General features: G+C 37.1%; 1 pseudogene; it reads right to left on the bottom strand.

Annotated features, from left to right (window-relative positions):
* Positions 1-12,631, bottom strand: part of LOC136120158 (3-oxo-5-alpha-steroid 4-dehydrogenase 1-like) — a 99,677-nt pseudogene extending 87,046 nt beyond the window's left edge.
* Between the last annotated feature and the right edge of the window lie 390 nt (positions 12,632-13,021).

The raw sequence follows: 13,021 nt of genomic DNA, 5'->3' as shown, positions 1-13,021 counted from the left end.
TATGGTTTTTCTGCCTTGATTCTTACATAATATGGCAGGGTGCTACTTTGTTGTACCTGCCTAAAACATAAGTTAAACAATAAAATTTTTAAGGAGATGGAACTCGTTAAACTTGGGCTAAAGAGCCCTCATTCATGTGACTTTAAAAATCTCAACTTTATAATTCATTTGTACCATACATCCTAGCTGGTACCATGTTTTGGGTCATGAGGGAATTTCTATTTGCTTTGAATTTCTCACTCATTGTGTATCTTACTCACCTGGTTTTAATCCGTATGTGTGTGTGTGATGTTAAATTTCTGGCTTGAAGTTTTCTAAGAGGCCCAGTTACTAAGATGAGAAGATCGGGCAGATGGCCTGTTGTGACTTGGGGCTACCTCAGACTCTGAAACCACAAAAGCTTGCCTCTTCCATGAAGAGGTGGTGGGTAGAGAGATGTTGAGTTAGAATGAATCAGTTTGAGTTTCTTCTTTCTAAAGTTAAGACTAAGGCCCTACTCTGGTGTTCTCTTTGGTAAAGCCACAGATATGAATCGAAGATGAAACCAAGGAAAGCTGTTGAGGAGAAGAGAATTTCTCAACATTTATTTGGCGCCTGTTGAATCTGAGGCATTTGAGTGGAGACAAAGAACATAGGTGTTGTACATCCCACGATCTTCCAAACGAGCTGCAAAAAAAGTGGTGAAAGTAAATCCGATGGATCGGGAAGGGTGGGATTATTGTTGTTACATGTGATGTTTAAATAAAATAACCCAGTGAGAAGAATCACCATAGAAGTATAATTGTGGTTCAGCTTTTTTAGCTGTTACTTTGGCTTGTGTGTGAGAGTGTGACGAGAGGAATAAAACTGCATAAAAAGTTTGTCGTGAACAGTTGATGTGCTTATTGCAAAAGCGAAACGTATTTTCTGTGGCACCTAATGACGTGAGGACAGAGCAACACTGACCTCTCCCCAACTCTGTTACAGGAAACCCTTTTAGGGAGTTGGTGTATAATTGTATCAACTACTTTTTGAGAGAGAGGATCTTTCTGTAGCTTTTCTCGTGTAATTTTGAGCACCCTAAATCGGTTTGTAAACACTTGTTGTTTCTACAGCCTGTTTCTTAATGTAAGTCATGACATAAGTTTTTCCTTCTCTAGGGTTTTCATGTCTTGGCTGTCTCTCAAAGCTCCACGTAAGCAAATTTGGAGGCAGTGCCTCTGATGAGGGCCTGTCATTTTCATACGCCATTATGCTCTGTGTGTTCTAAGCCTTTGAAAATAGCTGAATGTTTTAAATAAGTGAATGAGCTGCTGTTGTTTGGACTTGCATCCCCTGACCCCCAACGTTGAAGTCCTGATTGAATCTTGTTGGTGCAAAACATCCAGACCTTTTTTATGTACTAACTCTAGACGGATTGCTTGTAAGAAATGTAGGTAGGTAAAAGGATTAGTTTCAATTATGCTCAGAGCTAGTGTGATCATGAAGCAGGGGGAACCCCTCCCACTCAGGGGTTTTTCTGTGACACCGGCCTGAAGACATTTACCTGAAAAGCGTGTTAAAAGAGCAGTCATTTAAAGTTCTTTCCTTGGCATTCATGAGCTGTTTCTCATTACCTGGAGAACACCCAGGCAAGTTTGTACTGCCTTTCTACCATGAATCGCAGATTAGCGTTTCCTCTACTTTTCCTCCTGTCTTACACTTCCAATTCCTGATTCTTCTATCAGCAGATTTTCAGAGTGGTATTTCAGAGTGAGGCAAAGATGGGATTTAGTTAAATTTGCTCCATGTACATTAACGTATAGAGAGGTAAGAAGGAATTAGTCATCTGAAGGGAATCGGCTGAGGACCTAGGAATGATCTGCCCTAGTTACTTCTTCTGTTTGCTACTCTCTGGAGCACAAACTGGATTCAGTTATTGGAGACTGGGATGGGGTGAGACCCAGGCATGATCCTCTCCAATTTTGTGCTTGTTTTCTTTTCATTTTCTATCATTAAAAAAAACTTAATAAAAATAAATTTTAAAAATCTTTTAGAGAGTTTACACACTGCAAAGCGAGGCCAGCAGTATGGTAATCAACTACTTTGTTTTTATTTCTTTGTTCATCTGTATTCAAAGTGGAAATTCCTATGATTTCAAAAGAATGTTTAACTTCTTTGTCTTTGGAATTCAAACTACATAATTCTAACAGTTGAAGCTTGTTTACCTGATTGAGGGATATAGAGCTGAGAACGAAGTGTTGTCTGTGATATTTTAACCTTTGACCTGAGTACTGCTTGACTTTTTACTGCCAAAGATTTCTTTGGAAAAGGAGTTATGAAAATGTCCCCCTATTCTTAAAGATTCAAATTTAAATTTTAAGAAGATAAAATGATTTTAAATTGAACAGGAGTGAGTTCAAGTCTAAGAAAAGGAACTGAGTTCTTTTCAGTATATACTCAGATATACTTGTCCTCCTCAGTTTTAGTCTTGGGCCAGCCAAAATACTCTGCCCATTTTAACTTCAACAAGTAAGTTGTGTACCGCCTGCTAACTTCTCTTGGGCCATTCTGGTGAGCTACATACTGTAAGTTTTTTAATGAATTCTGCTTAAAAAAGCTCTTGGATCATATGAAAGTGCAGAGTATCCTATGACCTAAGAATTCATGATTTTGAACAATAAAGAAAAATGTCACCACTAACCAGTTGAGATATTGAAAGGGAGCTGCATCGAAATGAGGGCTGGGATACCATGGTTTGGAGTACTCTCAGAGCTCTCTGTTTCTCTGGGTAGGTTATTAGGCTCTACCTCAAAGGTATGTAACATTTTGTTCTTGCTGTTGAAAGGTGTTCAAACAATCTGGGCTCTGCTAATACACTTCAGTCTGATGTGTTTTAAGTAAAAAAATAAAGAAAGAAAGAATAAAACATCAGAAAACCAATAACACCACCAATATTAAAGGAAGTGCAAATCTTACAAGTCACAGAGAACTGAAACCAACACATTTGTTTCCCTCCAATATTAGCCCACCACCTGGAGCAGGTGTTTTTTCTGCTTGAGAATCAGTACATATCCACTGGTATGTTCTGTGGAGTTTAAAGTTTTCACCCTTTATTGTAAAATTCACATGAGTGAAAATATAGTAGGACTGATGATTTTGATTTCCTTTTCTTCCTCCATTCCTCATTCCAAGGAGGTTTAGATAGGTAACCAATAACTCTAACATAAGTAAGTGTTCACATTTCTGTTGAGAGTTCTGTTTCAGTTGGATATACTTAAATCCTTCATAAGTCATAATTCAATATATCTCCCTGCAGCCATTACATAATTTTATATTTTAATAAAGAATAAAAAAGAAATAGCGTGACTGTATAAATACCAAAATCTTAAATAACAACCAAAATTTGTGTTTTCTATTTTGCTTATGCCAAGAACAGAAATCTTAATTGTTTAATAAAGTAAGCTTGAAGTAGCATGATATAATATTAATAGCTACAGTTATAATTGTCCTAGTTCTGGCTGCTATAATGAAGTACCACAGACTGGGTGGCTTAAATAAAACACATTTATTTTTCATAGTTCTGGAGGCTGGGAAGTTCAAGATGATGAAGGTTCTGGGAGATTCAGTGTCTGGTGAGGGCCTGGTTCGTAGTTCATAGACACATGGTGGACATGACGAGAGTTCTGTGCCATCTCTTTTATAAGGGCACTAATCCCATTCTTGAGGGTTCCACCCTTGACCTAATCACCTCCCCCAGGTCCCACCTCCTAATACTATCATATGAGGGCTTAGCATTTCAACATCTGAATTTGGAGGGGGTGGGAATAAACATTCAGCCAGTAACAGTAATAATTAGCACTTATTGCTTTATTGCCAAGGTAGTATTTTAAGCATTTTATATTATAACCAATTTCTTCTTGACAACAGCTATATTATTGTCACATTATTGAGATAAGGAAACTGAGTCCCAGAGAGGTTATGTGATTTGACATAACTAGTAACTCAGCTAGTAAGTAATGGAGCTGGGAGTCAAACCCAGAAGTCTGGCTCTAGAGTTTGAGCTCTCAACTTTTAAATAGTGGGAAAAATTATAGTTTACGTTCCCCTGTCTGCTACCAAGCAAAGTTGCAGTCTTCTTTATTAACATACTTCAGTATCTTGGGGCTTCTGTACTTTTATCTATAGAGTGACACTTTTGGACTCTGTAAGGTACTCCATAAGGTCTTTATAGCTCTAAAAGTCTAAATTCTATATAGTTTAAAATTCACCATGTATCAGCCACCAGTTAGAGACTACTTAAATTTTAGGAGGGTTATACAGTGAAATTCTGTACTGATATTAAAAAGAATCAGAACTTGGAGAGGGCAGACAGCAGAAGCAAGAAGAACTACAATCCTACAGCCTGTGGAACAAAAACCACATTCACAGAAAGATAGACAAGATGAAAAGGTCCAGAAAAAGAATTCAGAATAATGATAGTGAGGATAATCCAGGATCTCGGAAAAAGAATGGAGGCAAAGACTGAGAAGATGCAAGAAATGTTTAACAAAGACCTAGAAGAATTAAAGAACAAAAACCTAGAAGAATTAAAGAACAAACAAACAGGGATGAATAATACAATTACTGAAATGAAAACTACACTAGAAGGAATCAATAGCAGAACAACTGAGGCAGAAGAACAGATAAGTGACCTGGAAGACAGAACAGTGGAAACCACTGCCGTGGAACAGAATAAAGAAAAAAGAATGAAAAGAAATTAGACAGCCTAAGAGACCTCTGGGACAACATTAAACACAAGAACATTCACATTATAGGGGTCCCAGAAGGAGAAGACAGAGAGAAATGACCCAAGAAAACATTTGAAGAGATTATAGTTGAAAACTTCCCTAACCTGGGAAAGGAAATAGCCACCCAAGTCCAGGAAGCTCAGAGAGTCCGAGGCAGGATAAACCCAAGGAGAAACATGCCAAGACACATAGTAATCAAACTGACAAAAATTAAAGACAAAGAAAAATTATTGAAAACAACAAGGGAAAAATGACAAATAACATACAAAGGAACTCCCATAAGGTTAACAGCTCATTTCTCAGCAGAAACTCTACAAGCCAGAAGGGAGTGGCATGACATATTTAAAGCGATGAAAGGGAAGAACCTACAACCAAGATTACTCTACCCTGCAAGGATCCCATTTAGATTTGATGGAGAAATCAAAAGCTTTACAGACAAGCAACAGCTAAGAGAATTCAGCACCACCAAACCAGCTCTACAACAAATGCTAAATGAACTTCTCTAAGTGGGAAACACAAGAGAAGAAAAGGACCTACAAAAACAAATCCATAACAATTAAGAAAATGGTAGTAGGAACATACATATCAATAATTACCTTAAACGTGAATGGATTAATTGCTCCAACCAAAAGACACAGGCTCGCTGAATGGGCACCAAAACAAGACCCATATATGTGCTGTCTACAAGGGACCCACTTCAGACCTAGGGATACATACAGACTGAAAGTGAGGGGATGGAAGAAGATATTCCATGCAAATGGAAATCAAAAGAAAGCTGGAGTAGCAATACTCATATCAGATAAAATAGACTTTAAAATAAAGAATGTGACAAGAGACAAGGAAGGACACTACATAATGATTAAGGGATCAATTATAGAAGAAGATATAACAATTATAAATATATATGCACCCAACATAGGAGCACCTCAATACATGAGGCAACTGCTAACAGCTATAAAAGAGGAAATCGACAGTAATACACAATAATAGTGGGAGACTTTAACACGTCACTTACACCAATGGACAGATCATCCAAACAGAAAATTAATAAGGAAACACAAACTTTAAATGACACAATAGACCAGATAGGTTTAATTGATATTTACAGGACATTCCATCCCAAAACAGCAGATTACACTTTCTTCTCGAGTGTGCATGGGACATTCTCCAGGATTGATCACATCTTGGGTCACAATTCAAGCCTCAGTAAATTTAAGAATATTGAAATCATATCAAGCATCTTTTCTGACCACAATGCTATGAGATTAGAAATCAATTAGAGGGGAAGAAAAACAAAAAGCATAACCACATGGAGGATAAACAATACATTACTAAATAACCAAGAGCACTGAAGAAATCAAAGAGGAAATCCAGAAATACCTAGAGACAAATGACAATGAAAACACAACTATCCAAAACCTATGGGATGCAGTAAAAGCAGTTCTAAGAGGGAAGTTGATAGCAATACAAGCCTACCTCAAGAAACAAAAATCTCAAATAAACAAACTAACCTTACACCTAAAGGAACTAGAGAAAGAAGAACAAGCAAAACCCAAAGTTAGTAGAAGGAAAGAAATCATAAAGATCAGAGCAGAAATAAATGAAATAGAAACAAAGAAAACAATAGCAAAGATCAGTAAAAGTAAAAACTGGTTCTTTGAGAAGATAAACAAAACTGATAAACCATTAGCCAGACTCATCAAGAAAAAGAGAGAGAGGACTCAAATCAATAAAAGTATAAATGAAAAAGGAGGTTACAACAGACACTGCAGGAAAACGAAGCATCCTAAGAGACTACTACAAGCAACTCCATGCCAGTAAAATGGACAACCTGGAAGAAATGGACAAGTTCTTAGAGAAGTGTAACCCTCCAGCACTGAACCAGGAAGAAACAGAAAATATGAACAGACCCATCACAAGTAATGAAATTGAAACTGTGATTATAAATCTTCCAACAAACAAAAGTCCAGGACCAGATGGCTTCACAGGTGAATTCTAGCAAACATTTAGAGAAGAGCTAACACCCATCCTTCTCAAACTCTTCCAAAAATTGCAGAGGAAGGAACACTCCCAAACTCATTTTATGAGGCCACCATCATGCTAATACCAAAACCAGACAAAGATACTACAAAAAAAGGAAATTACAGACCAACATCACTGATGAATGTAGATGCAAAAATCCTCAACAAAATACTAGCAAACAGAATCCAACAACACATTAAAAGGATCATACACCATGATCAGGTGGGATTTATCCCAGGGATGCAAGGATTCTTCAATATACACAAATCAATCAATGTGATACACCAAATTAACAAATTGAAGAATAAAAACCATATGATCATATCAGTAGATACAGGAAAAGCTTTTGACAAAATTCAACATCCAGTTATGATAAACACTCTCCAGAAAGTGGGCATAGAGGGAACCTACCTCAACATAATAAAGGCCATATATGACAAACCCACAGCAAATATCATTCTCAGTGGTGAAAAACTGAAAGCATTTCCTCTAAGATCAGGAACAAGACAAGGATGTCCACTCTCACCACTATTATTCAACATAGCTTTGGAAGTCCTAGCCGTGGCAATCAGAGAAGAAAAGGAAAAAAAAAAGGAATACAAATTGGAAAAGAGGAAGTAAAACTGTCACTGTTTGCAGATGACATGATACTATACATAGAGAATCCTAAAGATGCCACCAGACAACTACTAGAGCTAATCAATGAATTTGGTAAAGTTGCAGGATACAAAATTAATGCACAGAAATCTCTTGCATTCCTATACACTAATGATGAAAAATCTGAAAGAGAAATTAATGAAGCACTCCCATTTACCACTGCAACAAAAAGAATAAAATATCTAGGAATAAACCTGCCTAGGGAGACAAAAGACCTGTATGTAGAAAAGTATAAGACACTGATGAAAAAAAATTAATGGTACCAACAGATGGAGAGATATACCATGTTCTTGGATTGGAAGAATCAACATTGTGAAAATGACTATACTACCCAAAGCAATCTACAGGTTCCATGCAATCCCTATCAAATTACCAATGGCATTTTTTACAGAACTAGAACAAAAAATCTTAAAATTTGTATGGAGACACAAAAGACCCTGAATAGCTAAAGCAGTCTTGAGGGAAAAACATGGAGCTGGAGGAATCAGACTCCCTGACTTCAGACTATACTACAAAGGTTATACTATAGTAATGAAAGCAGTATGGTACTGGCACAAAAACAGAAATATAAATCAATTAAACAGGAAAGAAAGCTCGGAGATAAACCCATGCACCTATGGTCAACTAATCTATGACAAAGGAGGCAAGGATATACAATGGAGAGAAGACAGTCTCTTCAATAAGTGGTGCTGGGAAAACTGGGCAGCTACATGTAAAAGAATGAAATTAGAACACTCCCTGACAACATACACAAAAATAAACTCAAAATGGATTAGAGACCTAAATGTAAGACTGGGCATTATAAAACTCTTAGAGGAAAACATAGGCAGAACACTCTTTGACATAAATCACAGCAAGATATTTTTTGATCCATCTCTTAGAGTAATGAAAATAAAAGCAAAAATAAGCAAATGGGACCTAATGAAACTGAAAAGCTTTTGCAAAGCAAAGGAAACTACAAACAAGACAAAAAGACAACCCTCAGAATGGGAGAAAATATTTGCAAATGAATCAATGGACAAAGGATTAATCTCCAAAATATATAAACTGCTCATGCAGCTCAGTATTAAAAAACCAAACAACCCAATCCAAAAATGGGCAGAAGACCTAAATAGACATTTCTACAAAGAAGACATACCGATGACTAAGAAGCACATGAAAAGCTGCTCAACATCACTAATTATTAGAGAAATGCAAATCAAAACTACAATGAGGTATCACCTCACATCGGTTAGAATGGGCATCATCAGAAAATCTACAAACAACAAGTGCTGGAGAGGGTGTGGAGAAAAGGGAACCCTCTTGCACTGTTGGTGGGAATGTAAATTGATACAGCCACTATGGAGAACAGTATGGATGTTCCTTAAAAAACTAAAAATAGAATTACCATATGACCCAGCAAATCCCACTACTGGGCATATACCTAGAGAAAACCATAATTCAGAAAGACACATGGACCACAATGCCCATTGCTGCACTATTTACAATAGCCATGTCATGGAAGCAACCTAAATGCTCATTGACAGACGAATGGATAAAGAAGTTGTGGTACATATATACAATGGAATATTACTCAGCCACAAAAAGGAAGGAATTAGGTCATTTGTAGAGATGTGGATGGATCTAGAGACTGTCATACAGAGTGAAGTAAGTCAGAAAGAGAAAAATAAATATCGTATGTTAATGCATATATGTGGAACCTAGAAAAATGGTACAGATGAACTGGTTTGCAGGGCAGAAATTGAGACACAGATGTAGAGAACAAATGTATGGGCACCAAGGGGGGAAGTGGCAGGGGGAGAGGGTGGTGGCGTGATGAATTGGGAGATTGGGATTGACATATATACACTAATATGTATAAAATGGATAACTAATAAGAACCTGCTGTATAAAAAAATAAATAAAATTCAAAAAATAAAAAAATAAAAAGAATTGGAACTCTATTATGACATAGAGCATTGTCTGTGATAAATCAGAAAAACGATGAGCTGGCTGTATAAATAGGCATACAGTGATCCCTCTTGTATGCAATTCATTTCCTCTGTTTTAAAAAAGAGAGGAAAAAAGATGCATATAAAGTAGTATATGCAAAAAAAAGTTGAAGAACTGACCACCAATAATCTCTAGGAGGTTAGAATAATGCGGAAATTACACATTCTCCCTTATACATTTGATTGATTGAATTATTTGCAAGGATTACTTTAAAGATCAGAAAAAATAGAGAAGAAAATTAAGTATACATCTGTATGTGTCTATAACTGGACTACAGATAATAGAAGTTTGCCGGAAATATGAGGGTTGGGCCAACTTTTTGATTAATGAGGATAGAAAATTATTTCCTTCTCTAGCCTGTGAGGAGTTGTTGTTATTTTAGCTATTTAAATCATTATGATATTTTGTATCCTTCTTTCTTATGTTAGCTCTTTGCATGATTCCTTATGAGTAAAAAGAAGACAAAAGTTGGGTTCATTTTATTACACATTTTCATTGATGATTGAATGCAGGATTTTAATTACTCTTTCTGTTGAAAATGACCCTCTCCTGTGTCTTGCTACCCAGATATAACTGCATAGGTTGCTTGATTTTGAGAGGAACACTCCAATTTTGTGGACTGGGGAGAGGGTTGTTATAAGGGAGTGTAGCTGAGTCAAGACTCCTGGTTCCAGAAGCTTTCAAGCAGTGTTATCTTTCTTTTTCCTTATTTAAATAGAATAATTCAGACAATGTGTGGTTTTCGTTCTTACTCCCAGAGAGCAGTCAGCATGTAAGCGTGTATATCTCATTTAAAATTTTATTTTTAAAAAATGAACATCTCTGCATCTGTTATTTTTCCAGGATGCTTTTCAAAGTCTAAGACAAGGAATATCTTCTTCAAATCTTTCTGAAACACATTAGAGAATTATTGATTAGAATATGGGTAGATGAATAGAGAATCTACCTCAAAAAAAATGAGACTAAAACCTTCATATTTTCCATTAATCTAACATAATGATTCTGGACTATTTTAATGGATGTATTCAATTTGCTTGAGACCAGCCATGATTAATTTTATCCATTGATTTACACATTTCACAAACATACTATGTATCAGGCACGATGATACAAAGTTGAATAAAGGATGATTTCGAGTTAATATGTAATGGGGAAGACAGACATTCAGTATGCACTTTGGCTCTAGTGCAATGTAGTAAGTAGAACATTAGCAACATGAACCAAATACTATGAGAATACAGAGTATAATGTGAGCCTAGAGGGAGGGAGGAGGAGTTAGGGAAACCTGGGCCTTAAGAATTGAGAACGATTATTGCCTCTTGGACAAAAAGAATATGGATTTATTTCCTGAGTAAATAAACATCCTTAGTGTCTCAAGAGGGGTCTCCATATCATTCAATCCACTAGGAGAGAGAGATCAGGATACCCTACTCTCGAGGCCAGCCCTTTGGGATTCTAAATAGCATGACTAGATGTCCCTTTGGGAAGTTTGTTCAGCTAAAAGTAAAACTCTCTTGTGGTATGAGCTAGATAAAAGATGATTCATTTTGTGTGCATGATGGGTCAGGTATGCTGAAGCAGATTCTTTCCAGGTTTTGGCCTTCCAAACGGTGTTTAATCTGTACATATCAGCGATTAAAAGTACAACACTGTGTAAAGTCATTCTATTTTCTGTTATCTACCCGCTCTTCTTACTTTGCCATAAAGGTATATAGGGCTTTTTTTTTTTTTGGCCAGGTCAAAGATTTTTATTAGAATGAGATTAGAGAAAGATTTTTCATTTTAGGTGGCTGGAAAGTACATCCAGCTGAAAACCATCAACCATTTAGGCTACATGCTTCATTTGAGTTGTGTTTCTGGATGCAAGTCAAGTATGACAACTGTGAGTTTCATAACTTTCTCTAACTTGATTCAAAAACGTTTTGGGGCCAAAATACTTCTTGAGGTCTTTTCTGTCCTCTCCTGGCAAGACCCTTTGGAGGTTATCAAGGTCAAGATTATATTGCTGGGTCTCAGAAAATTGCAGAAGAGATGAGGAACTCTGAGGCTGAGGCTCGCATCATCACTTGCCCTTGCCGGTGTTCTCCCAGTCATGACTTACCACTTCTTGTTCAAGATGAACGTCTCATTGGGTCCTTGCCTCTGACAAAGAGAAACTAATAATCTATGTTATGTATTTTGTCTGCTTGTTAGCAATGCTCAGGTTCCTTCGTTGGAGTTATGGCTTTTAGACCATGTAGAGTACGTTCTGAAGGGAAAATATGTTGTTGAAGAAGGTTGAGTGGACAAGAAGGGACTATGGAAAGCAATGGTCAGTGAGAGTAATTCCAGTGAGTGGCAGTCAGAACTCTACAGTGTTCATGTCTATAGTCTCCCAGGGGATGCTCAAACCCAGTTGGTATTTTGAGATCTTTTTATTTATGGTATTATTATTCATAGTATCTCAGCCCCAGAGTATTCAGTTTGTCTTTTTAAAAATTCAATAATGGTTATTAAGGTTAAAAATGGATTTTATAACCATATATCTGAGCAATTCATAATAGGGCCATATGAGCTCCTTGAGTGAATCAACAAGTATCTGATTGAGCACCTGTGGTGTGCTTGGTACAGTATTTATGTTGAAGCAGTGACAGTTCTGTCAAGAAATAATGGCTTTATTGCAAAACAATAGGTATAGAGAATATGAAAGATTTAAGAGGTAGAATCAGCATGAGTGTGGGGCTTTATGAATTGTGAGCAGTGTGAGAGAGAGAGGATCTAGGATGTTAAGAGGATTTTAGCTTTAAATGCTGGGTTGGATGATGATGACGTTTCCTAAAGTAGGGAATACAGGAAGGAGGGACAAATGGTGGGAGGATTGGTAGTGAATTTGGGTGTTTGTTAGTTTGAGTACCTAAGGAATATCTAGGTATAGATGTCTAACAGGAACTTTAGACACACTGCTTGCGTTCTCCAGAAACTGAAGAAGCAAGCTGAAGCTGGACATGGGATTGAGAAATCAGCAATGTAGTCAAAGCAATGAGAACAGAAGGTTGGCTCAGGTGAAGCATGCCAAGTGAGGAGGTCGTTGGACATAAGGACGTACCCTGGATTTCCACCTCCACCACTTCATTACAATTGTGCTTGTCAGGATTACCAGCATACTCCATATTCCCAAATACAGGGGTTATCTGTGTGCTCTGATCCTCACGTAACTGCTTAGAAGCATTCATCTCAGTTGATGATCTCCTCCCTCTAGAAGCACTCAACTTTTCTTGATTTCTGTTACACTCTGTTTCCTAGCTTTTTTCCTATCAGGCTGGTTGGTTTCTCCTCTGGTTCCCAACCTATAAAGGTTGGACAACTCTGGGACTCTGCCTCAGCCTCCCCCTGTCTGTCACTGCCGTGAACTTTGTGTTGTAGTTCTAGAGGAAGGCTAAGCTCGGTGAGAGTCAGATAAAAGTTATAAGATATGCCAAAACCAATAGGTGATGTAAAAGAATGTGTTCCTTCCACTCAAGAAAAATATGGGTAGAATATAGAATTGCATCAACCTCAATCCAAAAAGAGGTTAGAAAATAATCCAGTATGGTTGTGAAGGATCCATGGAAACCATTCAACCA

This window comes from Phocoena phocoena, chromosome 3, assembly GCF_963924675.1.
Source record: "Phocoena phocoena chromosome 3, mPhoPho1.1, whole genome shotgun sequence".
Classification (NCBI taxonomy): Eukaryota; Metazoa; Chordata; class Mammalia; order Artiodactyla; family Phocoenidae; genus Phocoena; species Phocoena phocoena.
The sequence above is the reverse complement of the archived record's forward strand: the minus strand, read 5'-3'. Positions and strand labels throughout refer to the sequence as shown.